Source organism: Ahaetulla prasina, chromosome 5 (genome assembly GCF_028640845.1).
Source record: "Ahaetulla prasina isolate Xishuangbanna chromosome 5, ASM2864084v1, whole genome shotgun sequence".
Taxonomy (NCBI): domain Eukaryota; kingdom Metazoa; phylum Chordata; class Lepidosauria; order Squamata; family Colubridae; genus Ahaetulla; species Ahaetulla prasina.
This window is the reverse complement of record NC_080543.1, coordinates 64803897-64817162: the sequence shown is the minus strand read 5'-3', so window position 1 is coordinate 64817162 and position 13266 is coordinate 64803897. Positions and strand designations below refer to the sequence as shown.

Sequence of the window (13266 nt, the reverse complement as noted above, 5' to 3'; positions counted from 1 at the left end):
CATTCAACTGCAATATATCGATCATATTCTATACTCCTCTTTAGGCAAGCAAGAACATTTCATATGCAGCCTCCCAGGTTGTGTGAATCTTTCAATACATGCTTCTGTGTTTTTGTATTTCCAATGCATTCCTTATGCACTAGGCTGAAAGGGAAGACATTACATTATTACATTATTCATTACCATATGACGTTCACATCTGATCAACTGGGATTCTTGTACTTGGCATGAAAGCGAGTTTGGTCTAGTGGTTAAGCCACCAGGCTGGAAACCAGGAGACTGAGAATTCTCATCCTGCCTTAGGCATGAAAGCTGGCTGGGTGACTTTGGACAACTTGTTCCCTCACAGCTTAACCCACCTCACAGAGCTGATGTGAGGAAAATAGGAGGAGGGAAGAATATTAGGTATAAAACATAAATAAGGAATCTATAGATCAAGAAAGGATGGTTCTACCACCATAGCCCAGGAGGCAGCCATACTTTTTTTTTTTGTTTATAGATACCTAATAGGGATATATCCCAATGGGTATCACTCAGGTATATTAGAATCCTCAGGGCTCACCATCAACATACCTTGAAGAAAGAAATTTCCTAATAGCAGCTATTTAAGCACCATAGCTATGGCATATGAATGTTAAAGACAAAGGTGTCTTATCTGCACTGAGAAATATATCTATACCTGAGATGTAAGATATTTACCTTTCAAGTTTGTTTCAAAAAGCCTGTGTGTGTGTGTGTGTGTGTGTGTGTGTGTGTACCTCATTACAAGAAATTGGCACAAATGTTTAAGGGAAACAACTACTCTTCTGTGATGAGGGTGTTACTGATTAAAGCCAAAGTTCTGAACATACACATGAACCTTAGTGTGAGTTATACATATACACACAACTCTTATTTCACTCATTGAGGAGTTGGATTTAATCTAATCTGCAGGCAAAATGTTGCTAGTAAAACTAGGCTAATATTTAACATTTTCTAAACAGTTATTAACATTCAGGTTAGAAAAATGCTGTTTCTCCCCCCCCATTTAGAGTCCATCTATAATAAGCTTTATAATTCTATTATTTCAAAATTTGTAATATATATTTATGACTTCCAGATGTAATAGGTTTCAACTTCCATAATCCTCCAGGCAGAATGGCAAATGCAGATAACCAGAGTTTTGGCTAAGATTTCTGGAGACAACAGGTGATGAAGCCTTATTCAAAACAGGGATGGGTAAACTGTGCCCTCCAGAACTTGCTGAATTCCAGCTTCTAGCAGTGTTAAACAGCATGACTAATTAAGATGATTTATGCAGACCACTAATTTTTGTGAACCACAGAATGTCCACCTTCATGTCTGCATTTTTTATTTTTTATTCTAGTTGGCTAATATCTGCATTTTATGAACAAAGACAAAGCACTAGATAGAGGGAAGATCAATCTGGAAGCTTTTCCAATGTTCCTTATCTCAGCAATACTTTCCAAATATATCCACAAGAAATAGCAGCCACTATAAATTCACAAGAAATATTTTTTTAAAAAAAGAAAAAGGTTAAATGGATTTTTTTATTTTTTGAGCTGGCAGGTAACTATTTTATTTGATTGTTATGAAGTTACACATATTCTCTTCAATAACAGGTCAATTTTGCCATTCAGTAAACGTTATCCAGCTTATTCAAGGGATTCAGGAAGTTAAACTTTTTTTAAAATAATCCTTGTAATGTGACGGATGCTCTCTCATTTACATTACATCTAAGACAGACACTGAGTAGGTCCATTGTTTTAAATGAGTGGGGGAAAAGAACATGATGAGAGATCAGTGGACACTGTTACACTCTAGAAGCAATGTGATCCTACACTCCTTATTATGCTTTACTTTGCAGCTGTGTATTTGTAGCCAGAGCATTGCAGAAAAGTCTACTTAATCCAGAGCCATTAAAGAACATTCTAAAAGAGGGGGAAAACAAGAAAATAAGGAAGACTTTCCAAAGTGCTTGAAGTGCTTCCTACTATTCCTTAAATCAGCACAAAACAATGTCGATATAACAGTTGCTGTTTCCATTGTTAAAGTCTATGCTGCCTCTAGTGCAGTGGTGTCAAACTCAAGGGTGTGTGTGGGGGGGTAGATCCGGCCTGTGGAGCCACCCTGGAAACAGTGAAGGACTGACCCGTGGTGTCTCTGCCAGCAAAAATGGTCTGCTCCTATGGGTGGCCCTCCTGAGCTCCGTTTTTGCTGGCAGAGGTCCCAAAATGAAGCCAAATGATCTTGTCATAGATAGAGAATGTGGCAATGGTTATAAACAAGACAGCTGGTTTTCTCTTCTGGTTGTGTTGCCTTTTCCTTTCAGTCTATCACCACCCAATAGAAAAACACCCACTAAGGAGGGCACTGCAGAAGGAATGGGGTAAGTGTGACTTTAAGGCTCTATCTGGAATTCCCTAAGTTGGTGAGCCTACTCCTCTTTCCACATGTCATTGGGTATCTCCCATGTTAAAATCATGTGATATTAGAAAAAATATGGTATATGGGAACATACTAGGGGAAAAATAACCTGAGAGAGAATGGAAGCAAAACCTTCTGTCATTATTCATTAGGTAGTTCCAGTGGAAGCAGTGAGGAAAGGCAGATCTGCCTGCATTTTAACCATTTTAATCCAATTAATGATTCATTTGTGAATAGGATTGAGGTGGTTTAGCATCATTTCCTCCCCCCCCCCTGAAATTCAGCAGGTTCTGACAGGTTCTGAAGAACCGGTAGTGGAAATTTTGAGTAGTTCACAAATACCACCTCTAGCTGGCCCCAAAGTGGGGTGGGAATGGAGTTATTGCAGTAACCCCCAGGAGTGGGGAGCGAATGGGAATTTTGCAGTATCCTTCCCCTGGAGTGGGGTGGGAATGGAGATTTTGCAGTAACCCCCAGGAGTGGGGAGCGAATGGGAATTTTGCAGTATCCTTCCCCTGGAGTGGGGTGGGAATGGAGATTTTGCAATAACCCCCAGGAGTGGGGAGTGAATGGGAATTTTGCACTATCCTTCCCCTGGCGTGGGGTGGAAATGGAGATTTTGCAGTATTCTTCCCCTGCCGCATCCACCAAGCCAGACCCACAGAACCGGTAGTAAAAAAAATTGAATTCCACCGCTGCCCCCTCCCCCATACCTCACAAAATAAGTAAAGTTCATTTTGCTATTCTCAACTTTGTTGAAAGCCAGCAGAGCAGTTGTTTTCAGAATTGTAGGGGACCAGGGGAGGGGTGTGGTGAGGAGAAAGAAAAGAAACTCCAAAAATACAGAGCAAAACACACCTTTGATTACATCTACTAATAATAACCTACTCTGAAGTAACAGGTGTTGAAGCATAACAGACTTCAAATACTTTAAGAAGAATAAGGGGGGAAATTCTACTTTCATACTGTACCTGTGTTGCTAATAATGACTTAAGGCTGCTTTGTTCAGGGGCTTGGGAGATGCTAAAGGTGATGTTCTGGGGTTAAGGCAAGAAAGATGAAAGGGCTTTGGTGCAAATGAGGACAGGGCTTAATGTAAAATCAGAAAGCTTAATATTGAAGGAGAATGTCTGTTCTGAGGCTGCTTTTCTGGAACAAAGATTGTGAAAAGACTGACTCCCTGAGGGACTGAGCAGATTCCTGTTCAAGGATGCGGCCAGCATATCTTACATTTTTCCATAACATTTCCTTTTGTGATTCACATTATTCCATTCTGACAGGACAAGGAATTTGTTTTCATGTTACAAATACTCAGTATTTACATAAATACAACCTCTAATAATCCAACACAGTAGGAAATCAAAGGGTTTTCTGAATGGAAAACAGCATAAATGCAATGGTAAGTCTCCTCCAGCTGAGCTTGACTTCTGGTGACTACAGCCTCATAGTCTTGTAATTTTCTTGGCAACAATACAAAAGGGTCTGTCATTGCATTCTTCTGATGTATGTATGTGTGTGTATATGTGTGTATATATGTATGTATGTATGTATATACCTCTGCAAGCACTTTCTTCAGACTTTCTAGTCTAGTCCATAAGTGATGTTCCTAGGGATCTCCTATCCAAGTATCTCCCATTTGATTCTGTTTAGTTGTTTAAAAATCAATCATAGTTGATTAGGTGCTAAATCTGAAGAAAAGAAAGGTAATAAAATTTAACTTAACATATCTGCAGCCTCCAATAACTTAATTTGGAAGATCTTAACTTCTTCAAGTCCAGAAAGAATATTTTTCCCAAATAAATGTGCTCTCAGTGCTGGTGTGTTATGGTCATGTGAGATCACTGACAACCTGGCATCCCGCGCAGCTCATCCCATTTAGCTCAAGAAAGCATGCAGGCTGATTCTAGACAGAGAGCAAGTCTTACAGAGCACTTCCATTACTGCCACTTTTTTTGAGAGTCGGAACAAATCAGTTTGCCTGCGTGGGAAGCCTCCTTTCCTCTTATTTACTCGTCTGGCAGCCTTTCCAAAATGTGTAGGCAGCTGCTGCGCTGCCTGGATTCAGCTTCCTGCCTCCTGCTAGCTTTTATTGAATATAATTTGTTTGATCGATCGACTTCGTGGCCGGGTGAGAAGGGGAGAGGAAGAGTGTCAGCCTTCGGCATTTGCAGGGAGCCCACTGAGACGCTGCTGCTGCTGACAGAACAAGGTCTGCCAGTGGCCTGGAGCTACCACCAGCATGTCAATGTAAGGAGGGTGAGGTAATCGGATTCCCCGGTCTAGAGCAGGCGTGACCAGAGGAAAGGGGGAAGCAACTATTATGGTAGCTGATCCCAAATTGGCCCAGATACTTCAGTGGAAGCAGTTCTTTTGCTGCCCAGGTTTCCTGAGCCACTCATCCCAGTTCCTATAAATGTGGTGAATGAATGCATACCTTTATATTTGTCCATGTGCTGAATGTGTCCTATCTGGTACATGCAGCAGGTGCTGGACTATGCTTCTCTTCTTACATTCATCAGGCTGCTAGCTAGATCCTGGTGAGTAATCTGAAAGATGTAGTTTTTGCATTGGGCCTCAGGAGAATCAGCATTATTCTAGCAGAGGATGGGAAAATAGGCAGCAGAGATATTGGTGCCAGAGGTCGGGCAGAGAGTTGTTTGTGATGTTTGTTGCAGACTTTTAGGTAGGCATTAATCATATAGACAAAAAATGCCAGATTTCAAGCCAACTGGAAAGTTACAATTTCTAACTCAAGGTTGTAAGACTAAGCTTGAATCAATAACATATACTAAAACACTACTTTTTTAACTTGATTCCTAACATAACAAGCAATTGGATTCATATAAAATAAATCAAAATTAAACATCACATTTTATTTCGCCATTTTTAGGTGCCTCTTTATGAATTATGAGATAGGAAAATGTAAAAAGACCTTGAGAACAAGGAGGGAGGGGTTCTTCCATTCTATCAGGGCAGCCATTTAAAACAAACAAGCACTCCGACCCCCTCCAGATTAACACGTGTCCCTGATTCTCCTTCATGAAATGAAATGCACACATTAAGTCAGGAAGACTTGTTCAACTGGGGAGGGAGGTTTGCAGGTGATGGTTTGTTTTGGGGGGACAAGCTGTCCAGTCACTGGGAAGATTGAGGTTAAGGCTGAAAGCAGTTTTCCTAGAACCCTGAACCCCACAACTACCAATCATTTGTGGGCCTAATAAAAGAAATAACCTGGCAAAAGAGGTCCGGAAATGTTCTTATTCCAATTATCCCAGCCTAGAGCGAAAGGCCACAGTCCTTCAATCAAATCACCCAATCACCGCAGTTTTTCTGGAAGTCAGACATAACTCATTTAATACTTAGGACAATTTAAAAGAATTCCCTCCTCATCCCTATTCTGTAAAGCCCCTTTTGACTGGACATGAAATTTATCATCTGCTTCCGATGCAAATGGAAGAGTAAACACATTCCACAGAAATCAGTGCGTTTCAGCAGGAGTGCCCGTGCGCGTGTGTGCGCACCAGTTCTTCTAATTGTTAGGTGTCTAAGGGCTGGAAGGAGGGGGAGGGGAACCACAATCAAATATATTTCTCTAAAAAATATTGACAAGAGTAATAGCCTCCTAGCGAAGACCTCGCGCCACGAGGTTCTGTGCACGAGAGATATTTTATTGCCGGGTAATTATTCCCGATTCCCCCTCCTAACGAAGGGCTGTAAGTGAAAACGCTGCCAGAATCTATTAAATGTCGCCAAGGCAGAATTGAAGTCAAACTGCTGCTGGGTTTACACGCCCCCTGTTGGAAAAGATCTTGTAATTAGGGAGAGCTCTCCCGCCAGAGGAGTCTGCAAATCAGGGCTCGGAGGCAGGGTGGGGGAGGGCTCGCGAGGAGAGCCGAAAAACATTCGCCTTTCTTCCTTGATGCAAATAAGGTTGCATTGAAACGACTAACCGAGAGATCGTTATGCAACGTACAGCAGATGCTGCCTTGCTTGGTGGAGAAAAAAAGCGCGGGGGTGCATATGAGAAAAAGAAAAAAGCCCCCCCCCCGAAACTCCACTTCTTTTCAACACCTTTATTCACGAGCCTTCACTGACGTTAACAGCTATTAAAAGACAGGCAAGGCCCAGTTATTAACGTTGCATTATCGTGTTTGTTCTCCCCAATGAAAGCTACATTGTCTCCGTGCCAGCCTTCTTATTCTTGGCCGTATTTTACATTTAGGAAATCTGAGCCCCAATTTCTTATTACCTATAGGGACTATTGTGTGTTTTGACCCATGGGATTTAAATTTAAAAGAAAGTAAAATTTCTAAAGATGATGTAAACTTCCAAATCTCATCAAAATCTTAATCAGACAACTCAATTGAGACTGGACTGCAATCCTAAGCAAATCTACTTCGAAATAAATCTTTGGCACTGGTTCTTAAGGGTTAGGGTGGCTCAGATTGTATGATGCAGCTATGGAGTCATTCTTTGTCTATATGTAGTTACAAATTGTATTCAGTAGAACTTACACTGGTCTACTATGTTTCAGATGTTCCTCATTTTGCCTATATATGAAGACCTTGCCCATTTCAGCTAGCAAAATCTGCTTATTATATTGCATCTTTGGTAATGCATCTTGCAATGGAAGCCATTCACTCTGACCCTGAGACAATCTCATTCCCAATGTTTTTTAATAGTGAGAATCAACATTTTGAAAGACTTTGGCCTATCAGATTTTTTACACAGAAACTGTTAAAGCATTGCTGCATTCATTTAGCAGAATCTCTTGGCTTGCATAGATTGAAAAGGCTGCTTACTGCTCTTTTTAATGTTACAGTGATTCCAATATATCACACAGGACAGCACAATGTTTTATTACAGGTCAAATCTACTTACCTCATTAACAATCAGGTCCCTAAGGATTACTCTGAAACTCTGCCTTGCTGGTAATGTGTGGGTTTCTCATCCCCTTTCTGAACAACAGACTAGAAGTGGAAAGAGAAAGAGAAGATTATTAATGTACTTTATTCAGATGTGTTGTAAGGAAAAGAAAATTATCTGGACCAAAAGCTGACTCAAAGGAAGTTGCCCTCTGATCAAATTCTTAAATAGCATCCAGTTAAGTTGGATATAATCTGTTCTGTAAGTAAGATTCAGACAAAACTAGCAGTCAAAATTAACAATTACCCCATTTACATCTTTCAAACATCTACCAGATAATCTTGAAATCTGCCACATTTTGTTTTTAAATAGTTTCTATCTCTAACTTTATGGCAAATAATATTTAATTTACTTTCAATCAACGCAGGAAGCATTTCATTATTTCTCAAACTGGAGAACTGAATGCTAGACTGGCATATGAATTAAATATTTTTTTTCTTTTTATCCACACTGAATTTTTTCAGGTTCATACTGTAATGGATGAACTAATGATGCTCCCCTAATTTCTTCTCAAAATTTAATGAGATGATCGGAAACATAATGCTCTTTAAGTATTGCTTATAGAAAATCCTATTGCTAATGAATACCACAGAAAAACAAAACAAAACACCAGCCTGCCTAGTTATGAAGATCACCAAATATGACTCAGACTTAAGAGCCCTGGCAAGGAAAACTCCAAATGTGAAATCTTCCTTTTCGGCCACCCAGTTCCATCAACACAATTGGAAAACAGACATAAATAATCAGCTATATTATCTGTCTTGACAAGAAAAGTTTGTAGGTTGAAGTCAAGATGCTGTGCTGTGTGGTGCACAAATACAAGCACAAAGCCCAATGTGAAAGTAGGAAAAACCTCACTCATAATCGTCTGCTTCTTCAAGAGTAGCAGCAGTGAGGACATCCCGGCGCCTGTCACTTCAAGCTTGTCTAGTCTTTCGGTCAGAGGCTATCACTGTTGTTGTGTTGCTTGCAAATGGTGAACAACATTCACATGGAAGCTTATTCTTGGCAAAAAAACAAAACCAAATCAGAAGGGTGGAGAGTGTGGCTTTCAAGTGCTAGATTTTCAGAGGAAGTCACCATTGTGAAAAACATTTGGCCTACCAGTGATAAATTGGTGGGTGGGCAGGCTCAGGTTTGAAGCTTTTCCTGTTTATTGAGCAAAGAAACCTGGTATCAACAATAAGAAGGTTTGCAGAGGAAAGCCTCTTAACTTTTGCCCCTGTATTGTTAGCTCAGTGTATCATCTCAGGGATCCACTAACAAAGCACTCATGCAGCCGGAGTATTAATAACTAACCTGCATCCTGTCCAACTAAAACACAAGGCAGTTCAATACAATCTGCGGGAAAGGGAAGGACGGGGGTGGGCTGTCTTTCTCAAGCATACTCCTCCATCCTTTCTAACCCAGGATCGCTCATCAGGAACCAAAGCCTCAAGCTTTATTTCCACACTTTTCTCTTTAGAAAAAGCTCAGTCTGACGTAATGTGCCTGACTCCTTACTAGTTCTCCTCTCAGAGGTAGGCAACGCCGATTGCCTTAAGGGCATAGTCGGACGCATTCATTCATAAAGACATTCTCTCAATTAGCGTATGGGAGATTAGCCGAGAGGTTGACTGAGTCGGTCTCGATTTAACACTAGGGGCTTGGGAGCAATCCAGCGCTATCCGATTCCTACCCCCCCCCCCATTGTTTTAAACGGAGAAGACTGGAAGTTTATGGGAAGCGGCTCTTTCATTGAATGTATATTACCGTCCCATTCACCGTCCTGTCAAACAATCTCTTTGGGGAGATTAGGTGCAATTTTCTCTCCACCTCCTTTCATTTTTAAACTAACGTCTCCACTAGGAAATGTAAGCGATCGTTTCGTCCTTTAAGTATTTGCGCTAGCCTGCAACTCATATAGGGCTAAGGGAGGACTTTCCGCGGTGTGGTTTCCTATTACTATGTCTGGAAACTGGAAGCTACCCGCATTTCCCACTTGGCCGGGAGCTAGTAAGTTTCTGCCTAGTAGATTGTCAACAGCCCAGCCCGCCCCTTCTACTCCCCACCTCAGTGTACCCTGTGGAGGTTCCCGACTGCCACTCGCTTTCGTACACCAGAGAGGTGGAGTGTTGCTGCAGCAAATGGCGCCTCCGTCTTCTTCCTCACTCAGTCCCTAGCCCTAATCCTGCGCGCGATCACGCAAGCCGCTTGCAATCAACGAGCTCACTAGCCAACTCCACCTCCAGCTGGAGGGGGAAGCGCCAGAGCGGGAACCCGTAATTGGTGGCTTTAAGCCACCGTGGGGTCCGGCCACACACTGGCTCTTTCTTCTCGGCCAAGGCCTACAAATGGGAGCTTGCCGTTCTTAGCAGCGCCAGGCAAATAGGGGTGAGCGAGCGGTGGTAGGTAGGTAGGTAGGTAGGTAGGTAGGCAGGCCGGCCGGCCGGCCCCAACACCACCCGAAAGGTGGCCGGGACAGAACACTCTGCTCCTGGATCTTTGAAGGAAATGTGACCAGCTGCTGCGTGCGTACGCGGTTAGGATTGCAAGAATTTCAGTGCGGGCGGGGGTAGTTGGGTCAAACGGCAAGGAAAAGCGTCTTTGTGCGAAACCTCTTCCGAGCTGCGGATAGAAAAAGCCGAGGCTTTTGTTTGCTCAGGCGGCCTCTCTCGGGCGCGCTGAAAATTGCATCGCGAGTCCCGGGAGATACTGCCTTTGGCTTCCTTCCTGCCTGCCACGCAAAGGCGGCTGTGTGCGCCAGAGAGATAATCCCCGGCCACTGTGCAGCTGTCACACATGCCAACTGTCCTTGTCAAGGGAGGACAGCCCCGCTCGCTCACTCGCTTTGCAAGGCAGCCTGCTTTTCTCAAAGCTGTCCCTTTAGCAAGCAAATCGCACAGCAGGTTTCCATGGAGGTAGAAAGGGGGAGTGGACAAGAACGGTCATATGATGAAATTCCCTCCTGTCGCTTGTGTGGCTGCGCACACACAAATCTCTTGACATCTAGTAAATCTTCACTAAAGTTGTGTAGGCTCAGCGATTTATTCTCTGGCCAAAAACCCAAGTGTAAACTGACTCAAGGGCTGGCATTTCCTCTGTAGAACGATTTGGAAAAAAAAATCTTTGTGATCTCGAATTGTACTGAACCGCACTCCAATTGTAAAGTCATTACTTTTCTGGCATCCTCTTATGTTAATACTAATGATAGGGTGGCCTTACCTTTGGCAATCAAAGAAAGCTTTCCTGTATGTAGGTAGTGCATGTGTGTCTGCACATATATATCTCTGTGTGTGAGAGAGAGAGAGATGCACACACATATGTACATATCTTATAGAAATGCAAGGAACAGATATTGGTTTGCCAGATGATGTCTAAATGCTGGTGTGAAGGTGCTTAGGGTAAATTTAACAGATTAACAGAGTTGGAAGGGACCTTGTAGGTCAGTTATAGCTAACCTTTTCTGGATCGAGTGCCCAAAGCGCATGGGCCCGAACCCCACAAATGCAATGCCTGCAGGACCCCCGCATGTGCACCGCCTCCGCATACATGTTCCCCCAGCATGTACCCCACCACCAATGCATGCATGCAACCCATGCATGCACTCCACCCCCATGCACGTGGGTGTGCCTCCCCCATGTGCACCCTGCCCCCCCATGCATGAACCGCAGAGACCCGAACACCGGCAGAGCTGGTGCAATGGATTGTGTGCTCACAGATAGGGTGCTGCGTGCTATCTCTGGCACATGTGCCATAGGTTCGCCATCACAGTTGTAGATCATTTAGTCCAACCCCCCCCCCTCGCCCAAGCAGGAGACCCTACACCATTTCTGACAGGTGGCAGTCCAGTCTCTTCTTGAAAGTCTCTAGTGATGAAGTTCCCACAACTTTGCAAGGCAAGCTGTTCCATTGGCTGTGTTGTGTCTTGCCCGCCCTCAGAGCAGCCGGGGCCTTCTTACCTGCTCCCGAACACTGAGGAATGTATGCCTCCCGGTCCCAGTCCTGGCTCCATGCCCACACAAACTGCAGAAGAAGGAGAATCTCCCTGCCCCAGCCCTGACTCCATGCCCAGGCAAACGGAGCAGCTAGACCCTCCCCTCCTCCACAGCAGGTGAGCCTGAGGAGGTTTATTACCAACAGCTGATTGGTGTGACCTCGCATCAGAAGATTGGAGAGGCGGAGGCAACAGAGGAAGGAGGGCAGGCCTTAATGAGTGCTGAGTCATGGAGCCACACCCCATGGCCTATATAAAGGATCTACTTTCTGGCAGTCTCTGAGTCAGGCAAAAGTCGAACTTATCTTGCTGAAGTCACTTACTGGTCTCCTGCCTGCTCTGAGGACTTTGCTAGGACTTTGGGCAGAGCTGCAGAGGCAAGCCTGATTCGGATTTCCCTGACCCAGCCGTCAGCGGAGGAGTGGGACACGACATCTTGCCTGACTCCCACACATCTACAAGATGGATCAGCAACAGCTGGCGCTGATTGTGCAGCAGCTACAAACAGATAACCAGCAACTGCAACAGCAAGTCGCCCAGCTGGCTGCTCAACTGGCTGCTGGGAATGCCCCAGCAGTCCAACCTCCTCCTCCTCCTCCTCCTCAGCGCCACAGCCCGGTACCGGTGCCGGAGAAGTTCTCAGGACGGATGGAGATGTTCCCGGCCTTCATGGCCCAGTGCCAGACCTACATGGCAATGCGGCCGGGGGACTTTCCAGATGACCGGGCCAGGGTGGCCTTCGTGATGAACCTGTTGTCTGGCCAGGCTGCGCAGTGGGCCACGCCCTTGGTGCTCAGGGACAGCCCCTTGCTGGCGGACTACCAGGGGTTCTGGGGGCAACTACGCCTGATGTATGAAGAACCTGTGCGGGCCCAGACAGCTGCCTGGCGCCTCGGAGAGATCCAACAAGGGCCCCGCCCCCTCCGGGAGTACATCGCGGAATTCCGGTTGCTGTGCCATGATTCGGACTGGAACGACACGGCACTAGCGGACGCATTCAAGAGGGGCCTTTCGGAAGAGCTCCAGGACGAGCTGGCTCGGGTGGAGACGCCGCGGACCCTCGTTGACCTGGTGCCCCTCTGCCTGCGCCTCGACACCCGTCTCCAGCAACGCCCGTCCTGTCGCCGCCCGCAACCGTCAAAGACCGTCGCCTCCTCGACCCGTGCCGACCCGTCCCGGGCCACCCGCGCCGTGGCCGCCGCCAAGGAGCCCATGGAGTTAGGAGCGGCCAGGCCTCGCCTGACGGCCCAGGAGCGGGCCGGGCGCCAAGGGGCTGTGCTTGTACTGTGGGAGCCCGGCCATTTCGCCGCCGCATGCCCCAGGAAGCGGCGGAGCACGACGCCCGTCCCGAATCCCGGCCTGGCCAGTCGGAAGCAGGCAGGCCCGGCCCAGGGAAACCCTAGGCCGGGCACGGACCAAGCCCCGCCAGACATGGCGGCGTGGACCCCGGGCCCCTCGGCACCTGATTTTGGACACCGGGTGTGGGTGGGTGACCGCCGGAAGGGATCCCGCACACGCGCTGGTAGATTCGGGGCCACCACGAACTTTATGGACCGGGCCGTGGACCATTTTGGTGTCCCCTTGGTTCCGGTAGACCCTCCGATGGCGTCGAGACCATCGACGGGAGGGAGCTGGTGGCCGGACCCATTAACTTCGCCACGCAGCCCTTGCGCCTCACCATCGGGGACCACGAGGAGGCGATTCGCTTCTACGTGACGGCGGACCTCCACTTCCCAGTGATCCTCGGACTGGCCTGGCTGCGGACGCACGACCCTCAGGTGGCCTGGTCGCGGGACGGCATCTCGGTTCCCAGCCTGCAGTGTGTCGACCACATCCGCCACACCTGCGCCCGGCCAGGACGTCTTCACCCGGCCGTCGCCGTGCCCCTGAGCTGCAGGACTTCGCTGACGCCTTCAGCGAAAAGGAGGCGGACCGCT

The 13266-nt window shown here is 46.2% G+C and overlaps 1 long non-coding RNA gene across 2 annotated transcripts; it reads right to left on the bottom strand.

Moving 5' to 3' along the window:
* Window positions 1-201: 201 nt before the first annotated feature.
* LOC131200241 (uncharacterized) lies at window positions 202-9880 on the bottom strand. 2 transcript variants are annotated; one of them, XR_009155556.1, is made up of 6 exons: window positions 9415-9880; window positions 8458-8502; window positions 8212-8357; window positions 7309-7397; window positions 4862-5021; window positions 202-4115 (listed from the first exon to the last, which is right to left on the bottom strand). It is a non-coding gene; the product is annotated as an uncharacterized LOC131200241 (long non-coding RNA). The 2 variants fall into 2 exon arrangements; XR_009155555.1 differs by having other exon boundaries at window positions 203-4115; window positions 4862-4973.
* Window positions 9881-13266: the final 3386 nt, after the last annotated feature.